The 18,219-nt window shown below is 44.0% G+C and overlaps 9 non-coding genes across 9 annotated transcripts; 4 read left to right on the forward strand and 5 right to left on the reverse strand.

The window, feature by feature from the left end:
- Positions 1-1,957: 1,957 nt before the first annotated feature.
- On the forward strand, positions 1,958-2,029 carry trnad-guc (transfer RNA aspartic acid (anticodon GUC)). The gene has a single exon. It is a non-coding gene; the product is annotated as a tRNA-Asp (tRNA).
- Positions 2,030-4,516: 2,487 nt separating this feature from the next.
- Positions 4,517-4,590, reverse strand: trnai-aau (transfer RNA isoleucine (anticodon AAU)). Its single transcript has one exon. It is a non-coding gene; the product is annotated as a tRNA-Ile (tRNA).
- Positions 4,591-7,369: 2,779 nt separating this feature from the next.
- Positions 7,370-7,459, forward strand: trnap-cgg (transfer RNA proline (anticodon CGG)). The gene is given in 2 exon segments: positions 7,370-7,405; positions 7,424-7,459. It is a non-coding gene; the product is annotated as a tRNA-Pro (tRNA).
- A 2,674-nt stretch (positions 7,460-10,133) lies between these two features.
- Positions 10,134-10,215, reverse strand: trnal-caa (transfer RNA leucine (anticodon CAA)). The gene has a single exon. It is a non-coding gene; the product is annotated as a tRNA-Leu (tRNA).
- A 1,030-nt stretch (positions 10,216-11,245) lies between these two features.
- Positions 11,246-11,330, reverse strand: trnap-ugg (transfer RNA proline (anticodon UGG)). The gene is given in 2 exon segments: positions 11,246-11,281; positions 11,295-11,330. It is a non-coding gene; the product is annotated as a tRNA-Pro (tRNA).
- Positions 11,331-14,085: 2,755 nt separating this feature from the next.
- Positions 14,086-14,157, reverse strand: trnaw-cca (transfer RNA tryptophan (anticodon CCA)). The gene has a single exon. It is a non-coding gene; the product is annotated as a tRNA-Trp (tRNA).
- Positions 14,158-14,364: 207 nt separating this feature from the next.
- trnas-gcu (transfer RNA serine (anticodon GCU)) lies at positions 14,365-14,446 on the forward strand. Its single transcript has one exon. It is a non-coding gene; the product is annotated as a tRNA-Ser (tRNA).
- A 1,949-nt stretch (positions 14,447-16,395) lies between these two features.
- Positions 16,396-16,467, forward strand: trnam-cau (transfer RNA methionine (anticodon CAU)). The gene has a single exon. It is a non-coding gene; the product is annotated as a tRNA-Met (tRNA).
- Positions 16,468-17,688: 1,221 nt separating this feature from the next.
- On the reverse strand, positions 17,689-17,770 carry trnas-gcu (transfer RNA serine (anticodon GCU)). The gene has a single exon. It is a non-coding gene; the product is annotated as a tRNA-Ser (tRNA).
- Between the last annotated feature and the right edge of the window lie 449 nt (positions 17,771-18,219).

Consider the following 18,219-nt stretch of genomic DNA (forward strand, 5'->3'; position numbering starts at 1 on the left):
AGCACATTTCTCTCTATATACCATCCCCAATCAGAAATAGGTAAATTTTTGTGTAATATATGCTTTAATATGTTTGTACCAATAATTAAACTATTGCATAGTGAAATTCTGACTATTCTAAACAACAATGATTCAACATGCCACTTGGTTCAAAAGGAAATACATACCGGTACGAACACCCTTACTTAAAAAGCATAGCCTTGCTGATTTATCTGTATTTATATGATGAATAAACTCAGCACAACATGGGCAGGTGGGTCGAATGGAGTACTTCTGCTCTTATTCCCTATCTTCGTGTGTCTGTATCCTGGTTGTTAAATTCCCCTCAACTGGATTGCTGAAACACACGGTTCACTGGGAATACCAGAATAAAACTAAAATATGAGAGAAAAATCAAACTGTGGGATTCTCAGCTCTGTCAGACTGTCTGGTCTTCAGACAAGATGACAACTGACGGCATTCAGCCAGTTTCCTGAATCCACAGCATGCGGTTATTTATCCGATGTATCCGATCCCAGAGACCCACAACACGGTTAAATGACCTTAAATCGAGTGATTTTTTTTTCCCGTGTTCTGCAGTAAATTATTCTCTACAATGACTTCTCGGGATCACGAAACTGCTCCTGATTTCACTCATTCTCAGAATCTACTCTGGAGAAAAATGTAAGCAAACCCCGGGCTCATCCGGGATTTGAACTCGGGACCTCTCGCATTTTCATGTCGCGACCCTAAGCGAGAAACATACCCCTAGACCAACGAGCCAACTGCCAAACGCTGTGTGATGGAAGCATCTTTTCAATGTCTCCTTTAGCTTTTCAACCATCTTTTCGGAACAACATTGTAAAGTCAGGAATGTTCCCGAACAATGTTCCATTTCACTGTCTGTTCTGGTGAAGATCAGAAGCAGTGATATCAGTTTTCACCACTCGCCATGTCGACCTGTGGTTGTAACTCGCCAGTCGCGCCGGTAATCTCATTCTGACAGCCGGATTTGATTGGATTTGATTTATTTTTGTCACAAGAAATAGTATACAGTGAAAGGTATGGTTTCTTGCAGACAAAGCATACCGCACATAGAGAAGGAAAGGAAAAAGTGCTGGATGTAATACCACCTCATCTTTCCACAAGTAAGGGGACCAAAACTGGACACAATATTCTAGTTGTGACTTCATCCACACAATTGAAACAATATTTCTCTACTTTCTTGCTCCAGTTCTTTTGCAATATATGCTTACATTCAACTTGCCTTTTTAAAATTATACATTTTACCCGCATACTGACTTTCTGTGATTCTGGACAGAGACATCCAGATCCCTCTGCCCAGACAGATTTTGAAACTGCTTTCCAGAAGGATAATACTTTGCCTTTCGCATTTATCCACATTGAACTCCATCTGCCAAAAGCTATCCAATTCTCCGACTATATCTAGATCCATCTGGAATATTTTTACATCCTCTTCACCGCCTGCTTTCCCACAAATTGTGCATTATTCGCAAATTTTGTCCTGTTACACTCGACAAAAGAAAAACAAATTATTTCTTGACAAGATAAAAGTAAAATCCTGCCGATGCTGGAATCTGAAACAACAAATGAAAATGCTGGAAAAACTCAGCAGGTCTGAACTCATCTGTGGAGAGAGACCGGCTGAGATTGTCCAGCATGTTCAGACTTCAATACACCCCGTCTTTCCTCCAAAATTAAAAAAAGAACATGCGGTTTGATATGAACGGCAATCGCACCTTTCTGTCTCCAACTGATTTGTGTTTTTTCTTCATGCATCCATCTCATTCTCTTTCCTGCTAATCCAAAAGTCTTAATTAGTTAGTTAAATCCGCTGTTTGCTGCATTAAATGGTTCTCCGTATTGGGGGAAATAACTGATCTCGTCAGAACTGAGTTGTCGCTCCGGAAGTGCAAGTGACAAGTGTGCAATGCGTATGATCACTTCATGTGTCAGCTCCTCGTTAGTATAGTGGTTAGTATCCCCGCCTGTCACGCGGGAGACCGGGGTTCAATTCCCCGACGGGGAGTTTATCGCAATTTTACTACTTCAAATTGTACTTGTGTTGTTCTCTCACTTTCAAAATAGAAACGAAAAAGACTGTCAAGAAATGAAACTTTCAAAAATGCAAATCTTAACATTTGTACCGACACTTTTCGTGACCTGAGATCAACGTTCCTTCAATTCATCAGCATTTTGGCTCACCTTTGATTTGGCGATGTCACGTCGTCAACACGTGGAATATTAGCCTGATATCAGCACAATGTCAATAAATGTTGTGATTTCATGTTTTTCTGTTCTATTTTTGGATGATCCACTGATTCCCAAATCCCTGAAAATAGAAAGGAAACCTCCAATGTTTTTCAAAATTGGAAATCCCTTTGAGTCTGTGAATTGTGAAGTTTCATGCAGCGTGAGGAATGGAATATTAATGCATGATTGTAAGAGCAGAAAGGTTCAGTTCGAGCTGGACAAAATTTTGCTGAGGCCACCGCTGGAGGACAGTGCGCAGTTCCGGTCAAATCACTACAGTTAGGATTTCATTCCGTTGGAGAGTGTGCAGTTTCCATTTACCAGGGACCAGATCGTTGCCTGGGATGGAGAATTTGAGCGATGAAGAGAGTCCATGTACACAACATTCACTGTCCTATTCTCATCAACCACATTTGTCTCTTCCTTGAAACACTCCGTCATGTTCGTGAGACACGACCTCCCCTTTACAAAACCATATTGTTTCTCACAAATATGTCCACTCATTTCCAAGTGGGAAAAGATCCTATCTCGAAGAATCCTCTCCAATAATTCCCCGGCCATTGATGTAAGGCTCACCGGCCTGTAATTACCTGGATTGTTGCTGTTATCCTTCTTCAACAAAGGAACAACATAGGCGATTCACCAATCATCTGGGACCTCCTCTGTCGCCAGTCAGAATACAAAGATTTCTCTCAAGGCTCCAACAATTTCCTCCCTTGTCTCTCTCAGTATTTGGGGTATATCCCATCAGACCTATCTTGTCGACCTTAATATTTCTCAAGGGCACCAATACCTTCTCCGTTTTGATCTCAACATGACTCAAACCACCTGCACATCCTTCCCCAGACTCATCATCATACACGTCGTTTTCGGTCAACATGACGCAAAGTGCTCATTTAATACTTCGCCCATTTACTCTAGCTCCACGCATAGATTCTCTCCCTTGCCCTTGAGTGGGCCAACCCTCTCCCTGGCTACCCTCTTGCTTGTTATGTATGTATAAACAGCCTTGGGATTTTCCTTAATCCTGCTGGCCAGTGTATTTTTGTGATCACTTAATCTATTGTTTCATTATATTTTTCATCTTCCTCATCAGGTTAAGGAGCGACGCTCCAAAAGCTCATCTTACCAAATAAATCTGTTGGACTTTTACCTGGCGTCGTGATGCTACTTAATGTGCCTCCCCCAGTCCAAAGTCAGCAACTCCACATCGGTCTGTGAGAGAATGGAATTAATGCTGTATCTGTCATCCATGATCTGCATACAGATTTGCTCCTCTATCTCTTTCTCACCACACTTCCCTTTTTCCTTCTCTGTCGCTTCTGATCACATTGTATTGAATAGTAATTGCCTGGTTTTCTATGTGACTGATGGAGTCACTCTGTCCGTGGTACTGTTGGGGACTCAATGTGTATTTGCCAGTTAGTGGGAGCTGAGAGTGACTGCGGGGTTCATTCCCTCCCTGCGATGCTCTGCCATTTTGGGATTAATGTTGTAACTGTCCTTCTCGGTCACTATATGAGGGGACTGGGTTTACTTTTACCCATCAGTCTCTGCAACTGCCTGTGGGATTCATCCTCTAATTGTCAGTCTCTGGCTGTGTAAATCAATGTGTACTCTTTAAATATCAGAGAAGAGAGAAAATTACAGCACAGGAGCAGCCCTTCAGCCCTCTGAGCCTCCGCCGACCATGCTGCCCATGTGAACTAAAACCTCCTTTCAGTCTGTGGCACTGAGCCTGCTTTCTGCTCAATGGGCCGAGTGTTGGCAAGTGGAATTAGTTGGGCAGGCCAGGGCATTTCATACATCACTGTAGATTCGATGGGCCAAAGGGCCTCTTCTGCACTATCCTATTCTCTGATACATGGCCTTACAACCCAACTTGGAAAATGATGTATTCATAGATAATGTATTTTGGGTGGGTGTCAGTATAAACTGCAGAAATTTGGTTCATGTCTTAAAACTCACAGTTTGTTTTCCCCGCGTCGAATTGTTGATATTTCAAACACTTTGTCTGAATTTATTGTGAATGCTGAAAATGTAGTGACTTTTCGAACACTTCATAGAATCATAGAAACCCGACAGTGCATAAAGAGGCCATTTGGCCCATCGAGTCCGCACCGACCACAATTCCACCCCAGCCCTACCCCCATATCCCTACGTGTTTGTCCCTCATCCCACGACATCTCAGGACATTCAGAGACAATTTCAGCATGGACGACCGTGCCGCCCAATACCGTTCAGTTTGAGGGAAAAGGTAAACTGGCCCGTACGGGGATCGAACCCGCGACCTTGGCGTTATTAGCACCACGCTCTAACCAACTGATCTAACCGGCCACTTACAAAGTGACGTCCACGGACGGTTATCGGGGCAGCACGGTAGCATAATGGTCATTGCTGCTGCTGCACAGCTTCAGGGACCTGGCTTCAATTGGAGGAGTTTGCACATTCTCCACGTGTCTGCGTGAGTTTCCTCCGGATTCTCCGGTTTCCTCCAACAGTCCAAAGATGTGTGGGTTAGGTTGATTGGCTGTGCTAAAATTTACCCTTAGTGCCTGAGATGCGAAGGCTCGAGGGATTAGCGGGTAAAAAATGTAGGGATATGGGGGTAGGGCCTGGATAGGGTTGTGGTCGGTGCAGACTGGATGGGCTGAAGGGCCTCTTTCTGCACTGTAGGGTTAAAGAAAAACACTTATCAGAAACATAGTGTGATTTCTATATGTGTGTTGCCTGATGTTGTTGTTGCTGTTCTTGTTTTTTTTCACTGTGACTGTGTTTTCACTGACTGGCAATGAAGATAAATAAATAAATGTCTCATGATCGAATTGAATGGTAGAACAGAGTCAACGTGCCATGTGCAATGTCTGTTCTTAATTGCTGTCTTCTGGTGACTGGAAGAGACGGATCGATGGATACTGAGGGAAATAAGGGTGGAAATTGCAGTGGCAATGGAGGCAATTTCTAACCCAGCTCGTTATATGGGTGGTGCCAAATGAGTGGAGAATTGCAAAGGGTAAAGACACCTCTTCAGAAATGGCTGTGAGAACCAGTCCAATCAGTTTAATATCAGTTTAATTGTTGGGCCGAAGGGCCTGTTTCCTGTGCTGTGTTGTTCTTTGTTGTTCAATATGTAATATTCTCCAAATAATTACCCGGGGGGGGGAAAAAAACACCCACCTGTGCTGATGCACAATAATTAAGGAAAGCCCCTCAGTAATCCCATAGTTAATGAACTTGATCGAGATCTTCATCAGGGTAATGGAAAAGGCGAGGATTCAAATCCCAATCCTGGCAGTGTTTGGGGGAGGCAGTGGCAGTGGACAAGTAATCCAGAGATCCTGGGTAATACTCTGGGAAGCTGGGTTCAAAACCCAAAAGGGCAGATGGTGAAATTTTAATTCAAGACAAACCTGGAATTAATTATCCATTTTTATAAAACCCCATGCAGTTTACGAATGTCCTTCAGGGAACAAAATCTGCAGGAGGAGTGTATTTGAATCAGCAAGTCCAGAGGTAACAAAAACATGGATGAGGGTTTCAGGTACAGTTGAGATCAGGTATTATCAACAATGTGTGAAGTTACACAGCTGGAAACAGGTGGCCTTGGTGCAGGAACAGATGTGTGGTCAGAATCTCATTTCCAGGTGTAATGATGTGCCAAGGTTATATGAGTTTGTTTCGGCCTCGACAGTGACCAGGGAGAGTGATGGAGTCATTGACTGGGAATAGAATTTGTGGTGGGACCTTTGGCCTTCCAGATGTTTCATGGGGAATTATCTGCTTATCGAGTACAAGCTGCTGGATAAGCAATCTAATAATTTAATAGGAAGGATTGGTTCTGAGAGCTGATGGTGAGCTGGAACTGGGTATTATCAGCTTACGTGTGAAAACTAACACTTCTTCAGATTATGACACCGAGAGATGAGGCCTAGAAATAGGAGGGAACCAAGGTTAGATCCTTCAAAGATTCGGGAGATAACAACACAGGAGGGAGAAGAGTAACCATTGCGGGTGATATTGTGCCACTGACCAGAAAGGTGGGAATGGAACGAGGCGAGTGCAGTCTTCCCCAGCTGGACAACCATAGAACATAGAACATTACAGCGCAGTACAGGCCCTTCGGCCCTCGATGTTGTGCCGACCGGTGGAACCAATCTAATGACCCTCTAACCTAAACTCTTCCAATATTATCCATATGCCTATCCAACTGACCATTTGAACGCCCTGAAAGTTGGCGAGTCCACAACTGCTGCAGGCAGGTCATTCCACGCCCTTACTACCCTCTGAGTAAAGAACCTACCTCTGACATCCGTCCTATAATTATCACCCCTCAATTTAAAGCTATGCCCCCTCGTGTTAGCCATCACCATCCGAGGAAAAAGGCTCTCACTGTCCACCCTATCCAATCCTCTGATTATCTTGTGTGCCTCAATTAGGTCACCTCTTAACCTTCTTCTCTCTAACGAAAACAACCTCAAGTCCCTCAGCCTTTCCTCATAAGACGTTCCCACCATGCAAGGCAACATCCTGGTAAACCTCCTCTGCACCCTTTCCAATCCTTCCACATCTTTCTTATAATGCGGCAACCAGAACTGTACGCAATACTCCAAGTGCAGCCTCACCAGAGTTTTGTACAGTTGCAACATGACCTCACGGCTCAGAAATTCAATCCCTCTACCAATAAAAGCTAACACACCGTACGCCTTCTTAACAACCTTCTCAACCTGGGTGCCAACTTTCAGGGATCTATGCACATGGTGACCGAGATCTCTCTGCTCGTCGACACTACCAAGAGTCCTTCCATTCGCCCTATATTCTGTACTCCTGTTACTCTTACCAAAGTGAATCACCTCACACTTTTCCGCATTGGTCTTCTACACTTTGCTCAATCTGTTCTTCACAACAATCCTTGAACTGATGTGATGGGAATTTCTTTCGCTGAGAGAAGCTACAATCCCAACATTGAACATCCTGTTGAATATTCAGGGTCTAAGACAAAGAGGATCGCATTTCCCCCTGAATCTGTTGTGTTTTGCTTCAATGTTCCATTCTAATGACAGTCTGAAAGGATAGCTAGTTAACAGAAGTTTATCCACTAAACAGTTAAAACACCGACGGCTCGTTGGTCTAGTGGTAAGATTCTCGCTTCGGGGATTTCGTTGTATGAATCTGCGGGAGGTCCCGAGTTCAAATCTCGGACGAGCCCTCACTTGTTGCCAGTTTTGGTTCCAAATGTTGGTTGTTTGTTTCGGGAAAACAAAAACACGTTTCGTTTTAGATGGCGGGATTTACATGTCTCCAGGTCAGGTTTGAAATCCAGCAACACTTCGCGACAATTTTCTCAATGCTGCAAACCAGACTCTTCCCGCTCAAAAAAGACAGGAGGACTAGGGGGCACAGCCTCAAGATAGAGGGGGGGCGGTTCAGAACGGAGTTGAGGAGGAACTTCTTCACTCAAAGGGTGGTGAATCTCTGGAATTCTCTGCCCGTTGAAGTGGTGGAGGCTGCCTCGCTAAATATTTTTAAGAAGCGGGTTGATGGGTTTTTGATAAGAGAGGGGATTAAGGGTTATGGGGAGAGGGCGGGAAAGTGGAACTGAGCCACGACAGATCAGCCATGATCTTATTGAATGGCGGGGCAGGCTCGAAGGGCCAGATGGCCTACTCCTGCTCCTATTTCTTATGTTCTTATGTTCTTAAACCAAAAGTTTTCAAGAATGTTCACCCACGGAACCAGACTGTAAACTTATCCCAATGAATCAATCAGGGCTGTCCATTGCTTGTCGCGTCAGGGATTCTTGCATCGTGTGTTTAGTTGTATTTTGGTCAGAAAGAAATTGCAGTCTGACAATGCTGGGGGCGTTGGGGGGGGGGGGGGGGCGTGGGGGGGGTGCGGGTAGGGGTCGGGCTGGGGGGTCACAGTTTGGTTTTGAATCGATTATATTTTAACTCTGTCCCAGGCGTTTCACTGAGCAGGAAGTGAATCTTTGTGAAACTGTTCGGTATTCCACTCCAGAGGTAATTAACTCAATGAAGAGGAGGTTTGGAGAGCCTGTCCATATTTGATTAGACGCTAGGACTGGGTGATATGCATCTGAGGATACTGAAAGACATGATCAGTGTAATTGCGAAGAGACTGGAAATAACTTTCCAACTTCCGAGTTATTAAGGTAACAATGTTTCTTGAACTGTTTTGAGTATTTCGAAATTGTAACCGAGAGTGTTGGCGAAGGTTTACATAAACTTCCAAAAGCACGGACATTTTTAATAAGGCAGATGAAAGTAAATGCATCAAAATGTGAATTGATTCGTTTTGAAGGAAGAACCCACGTTCAAAACAGAAACTATATGGTACAGTTCTAAAGAGGCAAATATGTACATATATCTTCCAAGTTGACAGGGATGATCATAGAGGTTTCCAGCATGAAAAACGGCCCTTCTGCCCAACTTGTCCTTTTTTTAGCCACTAAGCTAGTCCCAATTGCCCGCGTTTGGCCCATATCCCTCGACAGCCATCTTACTCATGTAACTGTCCAAACGCTTTTAAAAAATAAAGTCATACTCACTTCTACTACTACCTCTGGCAGCTTGTTCCAGACAATCACCATCCGCAAAAAATGAAAAAGTCCCTCTTCACCCTTTTGTATCTCTCCCCTCTCAGCTTAAACGTATGCCCTCCAGTTTTAGACTTCCCTACAATTTCGAGAAGATATGGACTATCTCGCAGATCAATGACCCTTATTATTTTGTAGACCTCAGGAAGATCATCCCCAACCCCAGAGACAAAAGTCCCAGCCTATCCAGTCTCTTCTTGTAACTCAAACCATCAAGTCTTGGTAGCATTCTAGTCAATCTTTTCGGAGCTCTTTCTAGTTTAATAATATCCTTTCTCTAATAGGGTGACCAGAACGGTGAGGGGAATGATCATAATAAATCAGACGGTGCCCTGCTTTTCCTTTATCAATCGGGTACTGAGTACAAAAGAACAGAGGATACGTCAAACCTGCTCTCCCTTCCCGACTCGCCCTTCGCCTGACTTCCGCTACGGAAATAAAAAGTACTCACAAAAATCCCGCGAACCGGAAATGCAGTCAAAAGCTTTCAAAGCACATTCAAACACTCACCACAGCCACCACGTACACTGCTCCGGAGAACAGGAAATGCTGGAAATATTCAGCAGCTCCGAAAGCAGCTGTGGAGAGATATTCCTGTCGCCAGGATGTAACTCTCCAATTGGATACTTCACATTGCTCAGATCTGACACTCTCAACACCTTCCTGTAAGGAACAGGAAGGGCGGGAATTGGGTCTTTGTTGATTTGAGCAAACAGAGCAATGCAGCAATGAGAAAAATGTTAACGCGGTTCTAAACTGGAATTTTTACTACTTCCTTATGATTACATATAAACCTCGTTTCCTCGTTTTCCAAAACGATTATCCCTCCCTATTTTCCACCTCAAATCTCCTTTCTCAAGCTGTTATAACCAGGAATGTCTTACGCCCAGTAATGAGCAGCTTTTGCAATGTGTTTGAATGAACACAATTTCATATCATCTAAGCAGCATTTTGAAGTTCTCATTCATTCACTGTATTCTGGTGAAATACGATCTTTGTGTTCTGTGAGTAATTACGTTAGAATCTTCCTCTGATATGAGACCTCGTTTTGTCCTTGTTCCCCTGATGCTGCTTTATTTCTCTTTCTTCTCTCGTCATGATCTTTCTCATGGAATTTCCAGCACACTCGGCCCAGTTCGCCAGCTGAGGACATCCCGGCCCACAGCACAAATCCACTTCTTGAAAAGAAAAACACCGGAAGTTACATTTTTTTTTAGCGGTTGCCCTTCGAAACAAATCGTGACTTTTAAACATTTCACACCAGATTCGCTGTGAGCAGGGTTCAAACCTGCGCGGAGAATCCCCATTGGATTTTGAGTCCAACGCCTTAACCACTCGGCCATCGCAGCTGTTAATTGCTCTGAGCTCAGTAACATTTCTACTAACTTTATCAGACATAGCAATGATGCAGAGAGCAGTGTGTGAGCTGAATTTGTTCATCTTTTATTTTGTATGTTTCTCTCTGAATGAGAACTCATTTATTAGTTCAGAGACTTGTTTTTATGTTTCAAAGAAATGTTCATTAAAAGCAAATAGATTCCGAATTTTAGGGGAAAAAATGAAACATTTATTTTCATTTCATTCCCATCAAATGTTGCGTTTGAACTTTATGTCCATTTGTTTCGAGTCACAAGAGGATAAGTTCTAAATAAATTCCCATTGCGACGCCGGGAACTGAACCCGTGCCAGCTGCTTGAAAGGCAGTTCTGCCCACCGCGATATCACCAACACTCGCTTGGTTTAAAGAGTCGTTATTTTCATTCGTTATAATTACGGAACTAACTTAGTTGCTGATTTCATCAGACACGAGATGTGTCCATAACGCAGTTTGTAAACTGAACTTTTTTTTTGAAATATTGATGTGAATTTTATTTCAGCAGACCCCCTCCCCTCCCCTCCAGTTCTCAGACAGACACTGACTGGTTCGAAGTTTGTTTTACTTTTTATGGAAAATAAATCCCTGTCTCACGACCTGCTTTTCTCCTGTTCTCAGACACATTCACTTTCTACAAGGGGGCACTAACTGGTTTGAAGAATCAGAGTCAGACTGCAGTCACCGCATTCTCTCTCCATCCCATTCTCTCAGTGCCACCTTACACCATATCCGACAGAGTGATTTGGAAAAGTTGAGTGAATCACCATAAGACCATAAGACGCAGGATCAGAATTATCCCACTCGGTCCATTGAGTCTGCTCCTCCATTCAATCATGCTGATAGTTTTCTCATCCCCATTCTCCTACCTTTTCTCATTCACCCCGATCCCCTTATTAATCAAGAACCTATCTGTCTCGGGAGTTCTCGGGAGGTAAACACTGCTTCGGCTTTCACTCATTGTCGCCGCCTTCATTGCAAGAATTTTCTTTAGAAAAAAAGATGCAGGGCTCGTTCGGGATTTGAACCCGGGACCTCTCGCATTTTAACGCTACGCCCAAAGCGAGAATCATACCCCTAGACCAACGAGCCACCTGCTGTGCGCGAACCCCTGAACCTTTCAAAGTATCTCAAAGTTAGGCAACTTTTTTGACAACTCATCAGCGATTTATTGAACAATGTTCCATTTCACTGTCTGTTTTGATGAAGTCATGATGTGGAGATGCCGGCGTTGGATTGGGGTAAACACAGTAAGAAGTCTCACAACACCAGGTTAAAGTACAGCCAGTTTACTTGTCAGTAGCACCCACAGGCTTTCGGGGTTTGCCCCTTTGACGGGTGATGAATAGAGGGCTGTGGCAAGTGGTGTTCCTCAGGGATCAGTGCAGGGACCTTTGCTGTTTGTAATATATAAATTACCTGGAGGAAAATGTAACTGAATTGATCAGTAAGTTTGCAGACAACACAAACGATGGTGGATTTGTGGATAGCGATGAGGGCCATCAGGGGATACAGCAGAATATCGATGAGTTGGAGACTTGGGCAGAGAGATGGCCGATGGAATTTAATCCGGACAAATGTGGGTTAATTCATTTTGGAAGGTCTAATACAGATAGGAAATATACAGTAAATGACAGAACCCACAAGCGTATTGATAGCCAAAGGGATCTGAGTGGACAAGTACACAGGTCACTGAAAGTGGCAATGCAGGTGGAGAAGGTAGTTAAGAAGGCACACGGCGTACTTACCTTTATCGGCTGGGGCACTGAGTTTAAAAATTGGCAAGTGATGTTGCAGTTTTATAAAACCTTACATAGGCTGTACTTGGAATTTAGTGTTCAATTCTGACCGCCAAACTACCAGAAGGATGTGGAGGCTTTGGAGAGGGTACGGAAAAGATTTACCAGGATGTTGCCTGGTAAGGAGAGCATTAGCTGTGAGGAGAAGTTGGAGGAACTTGATTTGTTCTCACTGGAACGACGGAGTTTGAGGGGCGACTTGCTGACATCCACAAGATTACAAGAGGCACGGACAGAATGGATAGTCAGAAGCTTTTTTTCCCTGGATGAAAGAGTCTTTTCTCGGAGGCAAAGGTTTAAGGTGTGAGGGGCAAGGTTTAAAAGAGATGTATGAGGCAGAGAGTGGTGGGTGCCTGGAACTCTTTGCCGGGGATACGGCATTGACTTCTCAGAGGCGTCTTGACAAATACATGAATAAGATGGAAATAGAGGGATATGTTGCCCGGAACGGTGGGCGGGATGTTCGTTCAGTCGGGCAGCATGGTCGATGCAGGCTTGGAGGGCCGAAGGGCCTGTTTCTGTGCTGTAATTTTCTTTGTTCACCCAGAGAAAATCCATGCAAATGGGGGGAAACATGGACACTCCATACAGACAGTGACCCAAGCCGGGAATCAAACCCGGGTCCCTGGTGCTGTGAGGCAGCAGCAGCTTCCTATCCACCCTGTCCATTTCTTATACACCTCAATCAGGTCTCCTCTCAGCCTTCACTGCTCTAAATAAAACAACCTGATCCAATCCAATCTCGCTTCATAGCTCAAATTCTCCATCCCAGTCTACGATCTGGTCACTAGTAAATGGACACTGCACCCTCTCCAGTGGAATCAAATCCTTACTGTAGTAATTTGACTGGAACTGCACACTGTCCTCCAGCGGTGGCTTCACCAAACTTTTGTCCAATCCGAATCTGAACCTTCCTGCTCTTACAATCATGCATTAATATTCCATTCCTCACGCTGCATGAATCTTCACAACTCACAGACTCAAAGGGATTTCCAATATTGAAAAACAGTGGAGCTTTCCTTTGTATTTTCGGGGATCTGGGAGTCAGTGGATCATCCAAAAATAGAACTGAAAAATATGAAATCACAGCATTTATTGACATTGTGCTAATATCAGGGTAATATCCGACGTGTTGACTACGTGGCATCGCCACATCAAAGGTGAGCCAAAATGCTGATGAATTGAACGAACGTTGATCTCATGTTACGAAAAGTGTCGGTACAAATGTAAAGATTTGCATTTTTGAAAGTTTCATTCCTTGATAGTCTTTGTTTCTGTTTTGAAAGTTCGAGAACAACACAAGTTTAATTTGAAGTAATAAGAATACGACGAACTCCCTGCCGGGGAATTAAACCCGGGTCTCCCGCGTGACAGGCGGGGATACTAACCACTATACTAACGAGGAACGGGCACTTGAAGCGACAATACGCATTGTACACTTGCCACTTACACTTCCGGAGCGACAACTCAGTTCTGACGAGATCAGTTATTTTCCCCAATACGGAGAACCATTTAATGCAGCAAACAGCGGCTTTAACTGACTCATTAAGACTTTTGGATTAGCAGGAAAGAGAATGAGATGGATGCATGAAGAAAAAACACAAATCAGGTGGAGACAGAAAGGTGCATTTGCCGTTCATATGAAACCGCATGTTCTTTTTAATTTTGGAGGAAAGACGGGGTGTCTTGAAGTCTGAACATTCTGGACAATCTCAGCTGGTCTCTCTCCACAGATGGTGTCAGACCTGCTGAGTTTTTCCAGCATTTTCATTTGTTGTTCCAGATTCCGGCATCGGCAGTATTTTGCTTTTAGCTTGTCTCGCAATGTGTTTTTTTTTCAAACGGCTGGAAGTTTCAAAGTGCTTTACAACTGAGATGCATTTCTTTCATTATATTGTCTTTTACTTGCCCGAGGTACAGGCGTAGATTGAGCAAATACAGAAAGGATGTTAAAATATTGCATCTATCAATGTTTGGAGATTTGTTGTTTCGGGAACAATCAACTTTATCCAGATACAAAATCCAAACGCCGAGGGGCAACTGTTCTTTGAGCCTGACGTGATTTGAACACGCACCCTTCTAATCTGGAGTCAGACGCGCTACCGTTGCGCCACAAGCTCACACTGCTTGCTTATTTTTACGTCTGTTATGTTTGGTGAATTCAAAACTCAAACAGGGAATTGTCTCCCTCTTTACCTTCTCGGGATTTAAATCGAATGGAAGAGTCACAGCGAACCAAAATTAACGAGGAAGTAGAAACACAACATTATCCTACAGGAGAAATGTGTTCTTTGTTCAAGAGGTGATTAGAAAGGCCGCCATTGTTTGACGAGGTGGCCGAGTGGTTAAGGTGATGGATTGCTAATCCATTGTGCTCTGGACGTGTGGGTTCGAATCCCATCCTCGGCGGGAATGCGTCTTTTCTGCCTCGTTATTGAGGGTGGACTCAATACATGAGGTTCTGGGGATGCGGCCTGGGTCGGACTGCTGTTAGTGCAGGCTCGATGGGCCGAATGTTCTTTTTCTGTACTGTGGGGATTCTATGAATTTCGCGGCGGCCGTTTCACTTCTCTAAAAGCATCGATACACCAGGTCCTGACCTAAAAAGCCGACTCTGATGAGTTCCTGACCCGAATCTTTGAATATCTCACCAGACAACGATGAGAAGTCCAACATGTCATTCTTTGTGCAACAGAGCCGCAGCTACAGCATTTATTCCCCATTCCTATAGAACATTGCAGCTCAGAAACAGGCCTTTTGGCCTTCCCTGGCTGTGCCGAACCATTTTTCTACCGAGTCCCACTTACCTGTACCTGAACCATATCCTTCCACACCCCTCTCATCCATGTACCTGTCCAAGCTTTTCTTCAATGTTAAAAATGAGCCCGCATTTACCACTTCATCCGGCAGCTCATTCCACACTCCCACCACTCTCTGTGTGAAGAAGCCCCACCTATTATTTCCTTTTAACTTTTCCTCCTTCACCCTTAACCCATGTCTTCTATTTTTTTTTCTCCCCGAGCCTCAGTTGAAAAGCGTGCTTGCATTCACTCTATCTATACCTATCATGATTTTATACACCTCTATCAAATCTCCCCTCATTTTTCTCCCTTCCAGGGAATCAAGTCCGAACCTATTCAACCTTTCTCTGTAACTCTGTTTCTCAAGTCCCGGCAACAACCTTGTAAACCTTCTCTGCACTCTCTCAACCTTATTAATATCCTTCCTGTAATTAGGTGACCAAAAGGGCGTTCAGATGGTCAGTGGATAGGCATATGGAATACAATGGAATAGTTTAGGTTGGAGGGTCATTAGATTGGTTCCACTGGTTGGAGCAACATCGAAAGCCGAAGGACCTGTACTGCGCTGTTGTATTTTCTAAAACTGCACACAATTCTCTAAATTCGGCCTCAGCAATGCCTTGTACAACTTCACCATAACATTCCAACTCTTGTACTCAATATTTTGATTTATAAAGGCCAATGTTCAAAAGCACTCTTTACGACGCTATCGACCTGTGACGCCACTTTTAGGGAGTTATGTATCTGTATTCCCAGGTCCTTCTGTTCTATTTACACTCTTCAGTGTCCTACCACTAACCTTGTATGTTCTACCTTGGTTTGTCCTTCCAAAGTGCAGTACCTCACACCTGTCTGCATTGAACTCCATCTGCCATTTTTTAGCCCATTTTTCTGGCTGGTCAAAATCCCTCTGCAAGCTTTGAAAATGTTCCTCATTGTCCACTGCTCCTCCAATCTTTGTATCATCAGGAAATTTATTGATCCAGTTTACCTCATTATCACCCAGATCATTGATATAGATGACAAATAACAATGGACCCAGCACTGACCCCTGTGGCACACCACGAGTCATTAGCTGAACAGAAAACATTTTCACGGAGATTATTTTGACACAACAGGGAACACGTTTACAGAGCAGGGCATTTATTAACAGAATATTATAAAAATATTGATACAAGATGGATCATATTTACACAGCCGGAAACACACTCACAGCATCAGGGAGGCATTTTACACAACAGCAGAAAACACTTCTCAACAACAGAGAGCACAGTTACACAGCAGGAAATATATTTACAAACATGGAATGCAACAGAAAATTCCTTTTAAAATAGTGATGGATTCTCCAGTTCCGTGTCTTGCCGGTTTCCCAACACTTTGTCTGTCGTTCCATGTGTCCAAGCAGTCTCTCATGCTGCTATTGTGTGTTTTTCTCTGTCTATTGTATTCTCGGTGTGATGCAGTGATGCCTTCTCACACTAGTGTTCCTATTCAACGACAGAGGAGTGACCATTTGTCTGACGACATTGATGGGCAGCAGAGTGAAACTTTCGTCGTAGCAGAGTGGCGCAGCGGAAGCGTGCTGGGCCCATAACTCAGAGGTCGATGGATCGAAACCATCCTCTGCTATTCCTGTTCACGGTGGTAATAAAACACCTTAATGGTAACTGCAAAGCAGTCGTGACTTTTCCGTGGAGAACACAAACTGTTATTTGGCTTCCTTTTTCCCCGAAAAACCCCGATTTGGAGTAAATGGCTTTTTCTGCAACCAGAGCCTTACACAAGAAGAGGGAACATCTTAACACAACATGCAACAATTTACAGACAAAAAAAGTCCTCACGGAGAATCTTTTTTTACACAACAGGGAACACGTTTGCAAGGGAAGGCGATATGTGAACAGAAAAGAAGAAAAAATATTTCCAGAGCCGGAAACACAACAACAGGGCAGCATATTTCACAACACTAGGCCAATCTCGAACAACCAAGAGCAGCCCCAGTACGACCCATCGCGTGTATGCCCCTCGTTGGACACAAGGCGGACCGACTTAAACCTGTGAATGAAAAGAGAAAAAATATTATTATCATCCCATATCCTTTTCCATTACCAGGGGCGTCCCAATGCTAATGAACCTTATTTAAAACAATTTCCTATATCCTCCCATCTCCAACCCACTCATGTGCCTGTCTCAGTTACTCTGAAACAACTCCAGCGCACCTGCCTCTGTTTTTTGTTCACTCCGTTTAAAGTCCGAGAGGCCGCGATCAGGTTCTAAATAAATTATCAATGCAATAGCTGGGAATCGAGCCCGAGTCAACAGTTTAGAAGGCAGGTACACTCACCACAATACCACCATCGCCCACTCTGAAGAAGTAATCGTTATTTGCATTAGTTTCAATTATGGAACTTCCGTCGGTCCTGCACCGACAACAATCCACCCAGCCTGTATCCTCATAACCCCACATATTTACCGTGCTAATCCCCCTGACACTGAGGGACTATTTAGCATGGCCAATCCCGCTAATACGGCGCTAATTTTCATGGCTGAGCTGCCGATTCTGGAAAGACAAAATCTGCCATTCGGGCCGCAAATGAAGCTGGAGTCTGCTTTGGATCTTCTGAAAGCACATGTTTACCTGGTGGCAAACTCCTGTCCAAAACTGGGGTCCTGACTTGAATCGATCGTCAGCTCCAGTTTCTCATGGGATTAGAAATATGGGAATGTGGAATTGTTCTGGAACATTCACCCCTCAAGCCTGTGTGTCCAAACTTCATCTTGGTTCCGTGAAACTCAAAACACTGAGCGAATCATCAGTTCCCCGGCAATAAGGAGACAGAACAAATACACCACCGACGACGGTGGGATTCGAACCCACGCGTACAGAGCACAACGGATTAGCAGTCCACCGCCTTAACCACTCGGCCACCTCGTCATGCAGCAGCTACTCCCCAAACCACCTCTTGTGTCTTAACATCCGTAACAAAGAACACATTTCTCCCGCAGGATAACGTTGCCTTTCTGCTTTCTCTTGATTCGTTGCTACTTTTCCATTTGATGTAAATCCAGAGAAAGTAAAGAGAGAGACAGTTCACCTCTCTGCTCCCGGTTTGGTTTTGAATTCACCCAACATGACCCTGATGTAAAACAGAGCAAGCGCTGTGAGTTTGTGGAGCAACAGGAGAGAGTCTGACCTCCCAGGAGAGGGCTGTGTGTCCCAACCACGGAGCTTTTCTGTGTCGCTCTTTGGATTTTGGTTGTTTGCGATTGTTCCTGAAATGACAAATTCCAAATCTGGGATAGAAATGAAATTTTAGGGATGATCCGATTCGCATGCTTAGTTATTTTTAATAAACTTCTCTATTTGAACAATGTGTGAGGGAT

Source organism: Carcharhinus amblyrhynchos, unplaced genomic scaffold, assembly GCF_965287045.1.
Source record: "Carcharhinus amblyrhynchos unplaced genomic scaffold, sCarAmb.v2.hapA scaffold_42, whole genome shotgun sequence".
NCBI classification, from domain to species: domain Eukaryota; kingdom Metazoa; phylum Chordata; class Chondrichthyes; order Carcharhiniformes; family Carcharhinidae; genus Carcharhinus; species Carcharhinus amblyrhynchos.